The sequence below is a fragment of the Propithecus coquereli genome, unplaced genomic scaffold, assembly GCF_000956105.1.
Source record: "Propithecus coquereli isolate 6110/MARCELLA unplaced genomic scaffold, Pcoq_1.0 Scaffold83, whole genome shotgun sequence".
In the NCBI taxonomy this organism is placed as follows: domain Eukaryota; kingdom Metazoa; phylum Chordata; class Mammalia; order Primates; family Indriidae; genus Propithecus; species Propithecus coquereli.
This window is the reverse complement of record NW_012154507.1, coordinates 2,886,127-2,900,134: the sequence shown is the minus strand read 5'-3', so window position 1 is coordinate 2,900,134 and position 14,008 is coordinate 2,886,127. Positions and strand designations below refer to the sequence as shown.

General features: G+C 35.7%; 1 protein-coding gene and 1 pseudogene across 2 annotated transcripts in view; one reads left to right on the top strand and one right to left on the bottom strand.

Annotated features, from left to right (window-relative positions):
- Window positions 1-14,008, top strand: part of FBXO34 (F-box protein 34) — a 74,308-nt gene that overhangs the window by 28,654 nt on the left and 31,646 nt on the right. The gene's annotated exons all lie outside the window — the stretch shown is intronic.
- LOC105825889 lies at window positions 2,565-4,827 on the bottom strand (annotated as a pseudogene). Its single transcript, XR_001138286.1, has one exon. The product of XR_001138286.1 is annotated as an RING finger protein 11 pseudogene (transcript).

Here is a 14,008-nt window from a genome sequence, read left to right as displayed (position 1 = left end):
AGTTTCACACATTTAAAGGGTATAGTTCAGTGCTATTCGTAGAGTTGTACAACTCTCACCACAATCAATTATAGAACATTTGTCTCAAATGAGAGCACCACTTGCTGTCATGAAGACAGAAAAAAAATTCCTGTACTCATTAGCAGTCACTCCTTCCCCCTAACCTCTAGCCCTAGGTAACCACTAAATCTTTCTTTCTCTATAAATTTGTTTATTCTCGACATTTCATATAAATGGAATCATATAATATGTGGTCATTTGTGTCTAGTTTCTTTCACTTAGTATAGTGTTTTCAAAGTACATTCATGTTGTAGCATGTATCAGTTCATTCCTTTTTTATGGCTGAATAATATTCTGTTGCATGGATATGCCATAATTATTTATCCATTCATCAGCTGATGGACATTTGGGTTTTTTCACTTTTTGGCTATTATGAATAATGCTGCTATGAACATTTATGTATGAGTTTCTGTGTGTGGACAAATGGTGTCATTTCTCTTGAGGATATATGTACCTAGGAGTGGGATTGCTGGATCATATGGTAAGTCTGTGTTTAACCTCTTGAGGAACTGCCACACTGTTTTTCCAAAGCTGCTGCACATTTATATTCCTCCCAGCATTATATGAGTTTTCTGATTTTTCCACATCCTTGCCAACACTTACTGTCTTTTTGATTCTAACCATCCTAACGGGTATGAAGTGGTATCTCATTGTGGTTTTAATTTGTATTTCCCTAATGGCTAATGATGTGTTGAGCATCTTTTCATGCAATTATTAGCCATTGGTATATCATCTTTGGAGAAATGTCATTCATATCTTTTTCTCATTTTTAAAATTGGTTTATTTGTCTTTGTAGATTGAATTATAAGAGTTCTTTATATGTTGTAGATTAAAATCCCTTATCAGATATATGATTTGCAAGTATTATCTTCTATTCTGTGGGTTGTGTTTTTTCACTTTCTGATGGTTAATATTTTAAGTTTTTAATTTTGGTGAAGTCCAATTATCGTTTTTTTCTTCTGTTGAACTTTTGGTGTCATATCTAAAAAACCATTGCTTAATTCAAGGCTATGAAGATTTATGCCTTTGTTTCTTCTAAGAGGTTAACGGTTTATCTCTTACATGTAGTATATGTAACTAATTTTTGATCTTTACTTTTAGAATATCAGCATCATAGAGGTGAGATGATGTTTGTCTTATACATTTGTCTTTTGGGCATTAAGATTTGGAAAATACTAAGTGTTCAAAGATGATAGTGATTTTGGAAAGACAGAGACATTAAGTGTATACTGTCAGAAGGTGTTCAATCTATGGAGGATTTAGAGAGGCTTTCTACACAAATGAATATCTGTAACACCTAACTTTTGAACAGTTTTTCCTAGTTTTTTTTTTTTTTAAGAGATGGTGTCTTCACATGTTTATAGCAACACAATTCACAATTGCAAAGTGTGGAAACAACCCAAGTGCCCATCAATACATGAATGGATTAATAAAATGTGGTATATGTATACCATGGAGTACTACTCAACCATAAAAAATGGTAAACTAATACCATTTGTATTAACCTAGATGGAACTGGAAACCATTATTCTAAGTGAAATATCACAACAATGGAAAAACAAACATCACATGTACTCACCATTAAATTGGCACTAATTGGACGACACTTATGTGCACATACAGAAAAAAAACTCATCAGAGATCAAACAGATCGGGGGGAGAGGAGAGGATGAGTAAATGCACACCTAACAGGTACAGTGCACACTATCTGGTGATGGGCACACTTATAACTTTGAATCAAACTGTGCAAAAGCAGTTTATGTTACCAAAATGTTTATACCCCCATAATACTCTGAAATTAAAAAACAAAAAAGTCCTCTTCCTTTAAAAAAGGGAGAGAGAGAGAGAGAGATGGGGTCTTGCTATATTCCCAGGCTGGAGTGCAGTAGCTACTCACAGGCATGATCATAGCTCACTGCAGCCTCCAACTCCTGGGCTGAAGTGATCCTCCTGCTTCAGCCTCCCGAGTAGTTGGGACTATAGGCGCACACCAGCACGCCTAGCTAATTTTTTTCTCTTTTTGGCTCTGGTTGTATTTAAAGCTGGGAAATGAAATATTACATTTTGTTAGGGTTGCCAGGAGTTGAATTATATTGCAGATTAAGTTTAGGAGACTTGAAATAAATGTGTTTATTATGATTGTCCTCCTTAGTTCTCAGAACCTGGTCTGTTTAGCTTTACATATTTGGGCTTCGTAGCTGAGTATTTAATGCATTTGCATTTAGACTTAGAGTTTTATTACTGTTCTTCATCACTGATGCTTAAAGAATGAATCTATGAAAAAGTCCCATGTTCCCTTCTGATAAAAATTCATGCCACTTTCAGGTGATCTGATCCTACCTCCAGTGAGTATTAAAAGACAATTTTCTGATTATTTCTACCAGTAAAGAGGATTTTGTGGGGTTTTTCCTACCATGGATTGTGTTACCCCCTCCTGTAATACTACTTTGGGGTTAGGGTGGCATTTGAAATGAAAATTTTGACATATATATGTATGTTTTTTTTTTTTTCCTCCAAATTTGCTTTATGTAATTGGGTGGATATAAATTAATAAACAGAAATTTAAGCAAGATACATGTAACAATTTAACAGAACTTGATAATTAATTTCTTCCAAATTTATCTTGAAGTCTTTCCATTATGGGGCTCAGAAGAAAATTAACCAACATATGGATACTACTGTTGAATATCAAATCTTCACAAAAGCACTTATGACGTACTAAATACCTCTATAATGCAATTATGACAAACCTTCACAATACTTGAATTTTGTATGATGTAGAAAAGCATTAGAGTCAAATATCCAACTCAATATAAAATAATGAGAAGAAACACTTCTGATTTGTTAGGTTGAGATTGCTTCTCCTTTTGCTAATGAATGATTTTTAGCTATAATATCACTGAGCTGAACAAATAAGTCACCTTTGAGTACATAAGGAAAAATCAACACATGCTAAATGGATAAAACATTACTACTACATCTTTACTAAACCAGCTCTACCTCTAACACTTCAGAAGCTTAGAGATTTAAAGTATTCTTATAGTAACTGCAAGAGAAAGATAAAGGAGAAATTCCTTCTTTGAGATCACAATTATGAAGTCATGTGGTTATACAAATTCTGCATTTGTGTGCAAAACATGAAACACATTTATCTTTATTCTTACTGCTTAGTCTTGTCAGTAAGCTAGCAGGACTTAATAGATACCTTTCAAAGAAACAGAGACTGAGATGTGTTTTATATAACTTCAATAACCTTAGCACTACAGTAATGCAAGATGCAGTATCCTTTTGCTATGGTTCAAGATAAGAGGGCAGGAGGTCACAGGAAAGAGAATAAATCAAAATTGTTACAACTGAGAAGCTGCTTCTCTTTAAGTTTCACCATGGTGCTACCCTCATTTTGCACATAAACATGGTGGCGTAATTCAAGCTCAATAAATCAGAATTCTTAATATTTAAAATTTATCTTGACTTTCAATTATCACCATATTAACAACCAAAATAATTAGATAAAACACACAGGAAAGGGTAATATTAAACCCCACTTTACTAGAGTTGGTTTCTTGACACATTAACTCATTTTTTTTTTATAGAAAAGGGATAGTGCATCTCAGTTTGCTTACAAGCTAGGAGATCACTTTGAATTCTGCATTTCCTAACTGCAAACGGAATATAGCACTTATAACAGGTTATAAATAAACTGGTTTTCAAGCATAGAGCCAGCCCCAACGATAATAATACACTATTTAAAAAGACCTAAGGCAATGAATTCCATTTCCAGTGGAAAAAAAGAACTGTGCAAACAAGCTTAAAACTACTTTTTTGTGCCAGTGTTATAAAATGTAGCTTTTAATAAAACCTTGACCCAAATGCCAGCAACTTCAGAAAAGAATTTTGGTGGGGGGGGGGTGAAGAAAAAAGTTATTTCATTTAGGAAAAATAACCACTATCTTTTCCTAATCTTCAACACACACAATTTAAACATATACAGCTGCTGTAACACTTTACACAATTCCTATGTACTGGAGCAATAACAAGATCTAAATACAATTATATTTTTAAACACTGGGTCAAGGCTTTACATAAAAATACCATCCTACTTTTCCCACTAAGTTTCTAAAATAATCACATACTTTCCCCCAACATCTGCAGCCATCCAGGAATTTTTAGGAAACTTTTGTGCATGATCTTAATTCCTAATCCGTGGCTCTTTGGCCTCAATGACAAAAGATCAAAACCACCCAAAAATGATGGTTCACCTGAAGTCAGACGAGACCCTGGCTCAATTAGTCTCATAGGATGAAAGCAGTGCTGCATCAACTGGCTCCATGCAGGAGGGGCACGTGAAGGATCTCATCAACCAGTCATCTATACAGTCCAGGTGATAGATGTGCATGCACGACAGAAATTGAATTGGGTCCCCATAAACAAAGTCCATCATACAGATCACACACTCTCGGATCTTTTTCTCTGATCCATCTCTTCCAGGGTCATAAACTCCTTTAGGCAGGTGCTGAATAAGGCCTATTCTTTGAGCTATCCTAATTTGTTCCTCTTCAGTCAGTTGGGTTGCTAGCCGAGTCTGGCTAGGTGTTGGATGATAGACTGGAACTGAAACTTGTTCCTCATATGGTTGCGGCGGCTCCTGATCCGGCTCCGTCCCCTTGCCAAAGGTAGCCCGTTCGGACTGAGACTCGTGAAGCAAAGAGGTGTCGTCCGAGGTGGGGGATTTGAGGCAGTTCCCCATCTTCTGGGGCTGGAACGTATGATCTGTGCACTGTTCTGACAGTCTTCTCCTATATGTATGTTTTTTGAGACAGGGTCTCGCTGTCACCCAGGCTGGAGTTCAGTGGCGTGATCATAGCTCACAGCATCCTTGAACTCCTGGGCTCAAGTGATTGTCTTGCCTCAGCCTCCCAAGTAGCTGGGACTACAGGCATGCACCACCATGTCCCACTAATTAAAAATATATATTTTTTTTATAGAGACAGGGTCTCCGTATGTTGTTCAGGCTGGTCTCAAACGCGTGGCCTCAAGTGATCCTCCTGTCTCAGCCTCCCAAAATTACCATGTGTGGTAACTTTGACTGCCATGACTTTCTAGAATAATGTAGACTTTGTCATCATAAACCTGCATGTTTAATCTTTTGAGAAGGGAGAATTGGCATGTTGATAATGAGTAATTTTGTGGATAAAATACCTGACTAGGTGTCAGGTTTTTTTTTTTTTTTGTTAGTGGATTGATGTTATAAAGTAATTTCAGTATAAGAAGTATCACAACTAGTATGTTAACAAAATGTAGGTAGATACATTGCTAGATTTACTTCAGACGCAGAATCACGGAGGAAAATTCCTGAGACTAAGCTAAATCATGGAGGGAAAAATGTCCTCATTTAACACATATATACTTTTAAGTGTGGGTTTAAGAAGACCTTGATAACATGTTCTGATTAAAAAAATGTTTGTATGTATTAAATTTAGGATTTTAATGTCAGAAAATAAGCAATCTGATACCTTGTAAGGATACACAAGGGAAAGAAAAGTATTTGGGTTTATTGCTTAGTTACAGTGACATGTATGCTGCTCAAGCGATGAAATTATTTAATGTGCGTTAGTATATGTCTCAATTCTAATGAAACTGGCTCTAAGTCTGTATTTATGCTTGTAATTTTAGCTTTTACTATGGTAACCTCAGTTCTATCATTAAAAACTGTAAAAAGTCAGCCATGCATTGAGTGCTGTACTTTTTATGTTAGGAGGAGCAGATTATAGTCAGTACTTGAAACACCAGCCTTCTAACTCATTAACACCATCATCATCATTCTCATCCTTGAAAATATCTATAAGAATATATGAATTGAGGTGCTAAGTATACATAATCTTAAATGACACTTTTGGGGGGCAGAATCCTTTAATGAGTTCTTATATGTTTCATTCTCCTCATCCCCACCTACTGCTTTTAATGTGAACTTTAATAATTTTATGTTTTTGTATGATTTTTTTTTGATCCATAGCAGTCATTGAGTTGCAAAACAAAAGCAACAAAACACCCTAAATTACAGCTCCCACAGATGTCAAGAAAATAGAGTTCCTGCACTTCAAAGTGGAGAAGGTGAGGTGGCAGTTTGAAATAAGTGGTTTATTAGTCTTCTGTGTTCAGTTCACTTAAGCTGTTTTTTCTTTTGGCCTGTAAGTAAGTTCCACATACGTAAAACAGATTCAATTTTTTCAATTATATTTTCTTGTTTTGTCAATTTATTTTTAAAATGATTGCTTCCCTCTAAATGTATAATTTAGAAAGATTTGCAGAATTGTCTGTTTTTTTTTTTTTTAAAAAGGCTGGTCAAGTGGAGCAGTGGGAGTGGAGAAGGAACAAAGGAATCTGTAACTGGTTGTGATCAATTAGTTGTAAACACCACTGCACTCGGACCAACCAGAATTGTCTGTTTTTATTATATGTGACCATATTACCCTTCACAAAGGACTACATATTCTGTTTTTTAGAATAAGGGGAAAAAGCTAGTTCACAAAAATTGGCAGTGTTTTGTGAATGCCATTTTGGGATATAAGATATACCCATTTTGCCTTTTGCAGTGCTTTTGGCAAGCGCTGAACTTCTTGCCTCATTCTCACCTAATCTGCTGGATAAATGTAAAAGTATGTCCTCAATCTTATATAATAAGTGATTTTTGCCTAAAGTCACCCGTAAATAGTAGATAATTCAGGGGTCAGCCATTGTATCATAATAATCTTTCTAGGTATAGAGCTCTGTGAGACTGGTTTTTAAAAAAATTTTTTTAAAGATTTATTAAAAATATTTTTACCTACTTTATGTGTTTTTTGGTGGAAATTATCATAAGCTTCTAGTAAATTAGGGGAAGTATTGGTGAACCTAGAGCAGGAACTGTCCAAGAAGAGCTTTAACTCTTTGGAGTTCTTTTAAAAAATGATCTGAGAAGATACTCCCCCTTTAACTCCCTTTTCAGTTTAGTTTAAGCAATAGATTTCTCTTGTACTATCAACTGACTAACCTAAAATATATATTCTAATAGTGCATTAGAATTGCAACTGAAGAAGATTATTTGAAAAATGAGTCTTAAAAGTCAGCAATACAATTGTTTTACTATAAAAATCAGCTCAGTAGTAGGATTTTCCCCACTTTCTTCCACCATACTAAATACTACATCTATGTATAAGGGGCTACATTGATTTAATTGTAAAGTCATAATTTATCATTGTTGGGGCTGTTTTCCATGCCTTTTCTGAGTTTTGCCTTGAAGTCAAGTCAACAAAGCATTAACTAAAATAATTATTTTAGACCGAATGTATTGAATAAAATATTGACAGGCCACAATGACTGATAAAGTGTACCACATTAAGCCTGTGTGGTTTAGTAGTAGCTTACTGTTTTATCAAATGGGCTTTACATTCCAGCTGAAAGACCTACTTAAATATATGTGCATGTATATAATACATAATTCTCCTCTTTACCCAATCATTTAAAAAACAATTTGAGTTTATACTCTGCTTGAAAGTAAGCATGAAGTTGAGTTATGTGAACACTGAACTTTCAAAAGTAATTCCCTAATGTTTTGGACTTCGTTATGATTAGAAACATGGAGTCAGGAAAACCGTATGGGAGAATAATTTGTTTCCTGAGGAATAAAAGCTGTGGGATACCCACTTACAAACCAAGCATTAGGCTTTATGTTGCTACTTATTGCCTTCATTCGGTTGCCACTTTTACTAAGTGTTTGTGAAGCACGGATTTTCTCTATCAGTACTATATAATTTTGAAAGTTTCTACTATATTTGTTTCTACAGAGCATCCTTTTGAAAATTATGATGTCAAAGCTAGCTTCCAGTGCATATATTTTAAGTTTACAGATGATACAAGGAAGCTATATATGGTTTTTCCAACCTTTGTGCTTAAAAAACAGGCTGTATTTAGGTCTTAGTAAATGGAAACCTTTCTTTCTCGACTAGTGCTTTTCAGATAATAAAAATTTTTATTGTGTAAAGGAGGAAGGGAACGTAGCATCTGCATTAGGGTCATTTTTTCCTATATCCTATTAGCTAATTCCAAGATTGTTTAATATGGTATCCACCCATTTCATTTGGCTGCACCCTTTGCTCTCGTGAAAGTAAGACCGATTGTTCTGAATTGCTACGTATATGTGCTTTGGCACAGCATGAAGGTACCCTTAATCACATTGCCATTGTCTTTAAAACAGCTTGCAGTTATGGCTACAAATAAATGGGTGTGACAGAAGGGCAAGACAGATAATGGTTCTTTTTTCCGTCCCTACTGTTTTGCTGATCTGCTTTGTTCTATTTAGTAGCCTTTTGTGTTCCCTGGGCTACCTACTGTATTTTCTGTATATTGTTCCTAGTCAACTAAAATGTGGTTGCATATTTGTCACTATAACTTTAACATGCCTACAGCCCAACCGCTTCGAATCCTTTTCGTGGAGGCAAGCAAAACAAAATGTGTGGGAAGAAGTTGAGTGGCCTTGCCTCTGCTGGCATTCCCCCCCCCCGCCCCCGACTTTTATGTTTAAATACTTAAGCACTTAAATTATTTTGTGTGACTCTTGTCCTGTGAATATTTATTTACTTTTGTCTGGTTTAGAAATTTGGTTTTAATCCCTTTCCTCTTTTCACTGCATATCTTTACTGTGTAATTTCTATTTTAAAAGGAGTTTCTATGGAAAAAATGACTGGCTGTTTGAGTGGCTCTGTTTTCAATTGCTCAGAGATTCTGTACCGATATGAGGAAAGATTTTATTTCTGTCATACTTTATTCTCATTTTAAATAACTTTATCAAGTGATGTGGGAGGAGATCTAGATAAATACCTATAATACAGAAATCAGAAAAGCTTCTTTATTGCTTTAGGAGGTTACCTCTGAATTATACATTTCTCACTGACCCGTTTAAGAGAAGGAAACATTTAATGACCTTCCTGGCAATCTCATATGGCTGCTAATATTTATTTCCATTTTACTCTTTCAAAGATGGTGGATCAGAGAAAACGAGCATTTTGTGTATAATTACAGGCACACAGTCTGACTCCAGAACCTGTTCTTTGTTTTAACAATATCATCTTCCACCTGAAGTGGCTTATTTCTAGGGTCGGTTTGTCCTTCAGGAGATCCACTGGAGAGTATAAAATATTTAATGTATGAAATCAAAATTTGATAAAGTACACTAAGGAAAAAGAATAATTTGTCTTTGATTTCTCATGTAATTAATAGTCTTACCTCTAAAAGTACTGCTGTAGTACTTTAATATAGACTTTAAAATTTGATCTTCACGTTAAGATTCTTCTATGGTTGAGTTAATTATCTTCATTTTGTAGATGATGAAACTGAGGTACAAGCTTAAACTATAATAGGTTTTCTTACAATAGCTTGAAGTATATTGTTCACACTGTATTATAAATGCAAAGTCTTGCTAGATTTGAGGGTCAGGTTTTGGAAGAAACAATAGTTTACTGTAAACAGTATTCAGTGATTTGGAATCAGGATACTTCAGGAAAGCAGTAGCATCAATTCCTTCTTAGTTCTCTCATCTTTAAAATGAAGAGGCTGAATGAAGTGGTCTTAATACCTCTTTAAATGCTTCAGAATGATTATACTTTAAAAGCTTCAGGGGTGCAAGAATTTGAATGAGTAAGAAAATTACTTGTTTTTGCTAATCTTGAAGTGAAATTTAGCATTTCCTTCAACCACAACACTGCTAGCAATACCTGTGATTTTTTTTTTTTTAAGCCAGTCAAATTTAGCAGTGGAGGGTTGTAATTACCTGTGATTTTGTCATCAATCGAAATCATAGGGTATTTTTTTTTTATCATATTGTAGTTGTTGCACACATCGTAAAAATATTATTTGTGTTGGTCATGGTCATTAGAGCTTGTTATTGAATATATTAAAAAAAAGAAGGCTGGGCATAGTGGCTCATGCCTGTAATCATGGCACTTTGGTAGGCTGCTGTGAGAAAATCAGGAGTTGAAGACCAGCTTGGACAACATGGCAAGAACCCATCTGTTAAAAAAAATTAGTATATGGTGGCACATACTCGTAGTCCTAGCTACTGGGGAGTCTGAGGTGGGAGAATCACTTGAGCCCAGGAGTTTGAGGCTGCAGTAAGCTATACGATGATGCCACTGTACTGGGTGACAAAGTGAGACCTTGTCTCTAAATAAATAGAAGCTGGGGGAGGGAGGGAAAGAGAAAGAAAGAATTTAATATCATGAGTTTTTGAAAATATTTTAACTGTGTTTTAATATAATTGGTTTTCTCTGTGCATGCACCTGTGTATGTGGATATATATGTATATTTTCCTTTAAAAAATATGCTGAGGGTCTTTACACACTGGCAGAAGGAGTTTATGGCACAAAAAATTTTAAATACCTCTGAGCTGCAAGTTCTCCACAAAGAATACAAAATGGCCTAAGTTGATTCTGGTTGATGCCCTCCCCACATGCCCCATGGTGGCAGTGGCAGTGATTGTGAAGGTGGTCCTGGTGGTGGTGGTGGTGAAGGTGGTGTGGTGGCTGTGTGTGAATGGGGGAGTTGTCTGTGTAGCAATGTCGCAGGTTTCCATAATGATTGACTATGATTGTATCACATTTCTCTAATACTGAGCAAGCTAGACAGAAGAAAAATCATGATGATAAAAATGAATTTATGATTATCTTGGATATCCTTTTTGCAAGAATTAACTTTCTAAGCAGTTGTTCCATTCGAGGGATGTAGGAAAAGACCTTTTGTTATCTGCTGTTGATTTTCCAAGCAGGAGGACTAGCTTGCCAAGAACAAAAGTTACCCACACAACACATGCACTGCACAAAATATTTCTGTAACAGAAAATCAGTTGGAAGCTTCATTACTTGAAAAATATTAGAGCATTCACTGCTAAGTTTTTGTGTGATCGTGTTTTTGTTTTTTTGTTTTTTTTTGCTTTCTTGGCTCTTCGTAATTTATGTATTAACTGGTTATGAGGAAGGAAATAGTAACAAATTTTCTTATTAGTAAGAATTAGGAATACACAAAACTCGGTAGTATCTTAATTAGAACACAAAGACTGCTGGAGTTCTGTCCTGTGGTGAGCTGGTTATTCCATTTGTAAGGCATTTATCTTTAGATTGGGTAGGGTGGGATTTGCATTCCCCGGAGTTACAATGAGTTTCCAGATCCTTATCAGTCAGTATTAGGAGTGACTGTTTTTAATAGTGATAATGGGGCAGCTATTCCCTGGAGGAAACTTAGTCACTGACAGAATTGTCAGAACCCTGAAATAGTTTGAGAAAACTCAGGATGGAAAAGCAAGCTGTGTCAAAAACAAAACAAAAAACTCTAGCTGCTTTTTTGTGGAGGTTGAGACACAGGGATGGATGGAAGTGGCAAGAAACCAGATGAACTTCCCTGGAGTCTGTGAGCTATCTAGAAGCCAGAAGAGATTAGTATTATTTACCTAAAGTACTGCAATGGGAACATGAAGTTTTGAGTAAGATTAAGTTGGTAACAGCCACTACTATGGAAGTACGTTCTCTGTGTAAATTGGCAAAATTTAATTTGACTTTGAGGAAAAAAAGAAATTCTGGTAGCAGGTTGTTGTCAGTCTGAGAAAAAATTTAAGTAGCAGCTTATGCCAAGTGAGTATTTTACTGGTGTTAGAATGGGAGTGGGGAGTGTTCATAAACCTGCAGATCATTCTGCCAAACCAAGGTTTACTGATTAGTAATGGAGACAAGATAATCTTTGTTACCGTTAGGCAGAAAGAAGATGAGAATTGTAGACTATGCCTTCAGGTGTGTCTATCCTACTTCAATTGTAAGCAAAAAGAATCTTTTTTAGGTTAGGGTTTCTCCATGGCTGCCTGCCTGCCAACATAACAAGCTGTGTAAAACCTTGTTTAGTTTTCCTTAAATCCAGAAATGATTCTATACCAAATTCAAACAAATCAAATCACTCTTAAGGGAATAAGCAAAAACATGTGTAGCTGCCTTGGCTGGACTACATCTCTCTGCAGATTGGCTCAATTCTTTGTGTTAAGTGAATTCCTTAAACGTCTTATGATGACTATCACTGTCACCGTCATCCATTTTGGAAGTAAATAAAGATGTGCTAGCATTTACTTAACTGTTTTGTAAACTCTGGCCACAATAACTTTTCTAGTTAGTAGGAGTCAACCTGACAGCTATATAAAGACATAAAATAAAAACAAATATCATCTGATTGTGTTAAAACAATATATTGTACATTGCAATTTACATATACTGAAAACTTTCAGTGTTGGGAATAATAAAGGTATGAAAGAAATTGAAGTTATTACCACCTTAGGGCATATTTTAGGATTTATTTTGTTTATCACTTCAGTTTCTCCCAGTACATATGCAGTCTGTTTCATGCTTTGAAAAAATGTAGGCAGGCTTTGCAGAGGGAAACCCAGTGTGAGATAAGGAGGCACCGGAGTACATACCTCAGATGCAAACTAAGGAGCTAACTTCTGAAAGGTAAGCTGCTGTCTTCCTGAGGTGGGCCAGATTGAGTATCCTGCCATAGGAACATCTGAAAATAATAGTTGAAGTCACAGGAGATTTTAAATATCAGACAGTAGTAAGATGATTATGAAGTTTTTATTGTACAAGTAATAAATTTTTGTGAAAAAATTCTTGTTGGGAAAAATTTTAATCTGAAAACGCAATCATGAACTAAAACCATTTTGAACTTTTTATCTCTATTGTGTTTTCATTTTGTATTTTTAATCAAAGTATTAAATGTGCATAGTTTAGTCAGTAGCTCTGAAAGACTTGTTTTGAAAAGCAATAGTCTTTCCCCTACTTCATCCCCCACTTCCCCTTCCTGGAGGCTTTCATTTCTTTTATTCTTTTTGCATTTACCTCCATGTTCTTAACAACATTCTTATATTCTGATTTCTTGATTTCTCAGGTTCAGGTATTATCTTTTGATTTCCGATTATTGCAAATGAGGATTTAGTTCTTTTGCCTCATCCCCAGGAATGTTTTTGTTCTATCCTTCCAGTATAGGTATTTTTGCTCAGATTGATATTCATTCTGTGTTTACATATTGAGACTGAAGGTGCTATTCACAGGTAAGCCATGTGGTAATCCATGACCACTTTTACTCCTATATAACTTTTGGTTTTGCCTGAAATTTGTGTTTTTCTTTGTTGTTTGCTTTTCTATTAACCTCTAATTTAGTTCGAATTGCAACTTGTACACATTTCCTTTCAGGAAGGTGAGACACTTCAAGTAGTCTATCAGCTTCCATTACCTCAGGATGTGTTCCCATGTGGACTGGTTGCGTATTGTTTTTATTTATTTATTTATTGACAGTGGCACCATCCTAGTTCACTGTAACTTCGCATTCCTGGGCTCATGCGCTTCTCCTGCCTCAGCCTATCAAAGTGCTAGCTAGGATTATAGGACTGAGCTCTTTTTATGCATACCTATTTTTCTTTAAGAAATAATAAAAAAAAAAAGAGATGGGGTCTTCCTCTGTCACCCAGCTGGTCTCAAACTTCTGGCCTCAAGTGATCCTACTGCCTCAGCCTCCCAAAGTGCTGGGATTACAGGTGAGAGCCACAGTGCGCAACATCACCAGCATCTTAAGGATACTCTCTGCCTCTTTGTGTTTGATTTCTCATTTTGTAGATCTCATATCTTCTTTCTTGGTTTAGTCTTGTATTTTGGGGGACATACTCTCCAAGTAGCTGCCTGAGAAAGGATTTATGTGAGTTACACTTTGAGACCTTGAATGGCTGAAAATGTCTGATTCTGTCCTTGCTCTTGATTGATCGATTGGGTATAGATTTCTAGCTTGAAATTTTTCCTTTGAAATTTTAAAGGCAAACTTCATTGTTTTTTAGTTTTTTCCATGCTTCCTGCAGTGCTCATGAAGCCCAAAACCATTCTGATTTCTG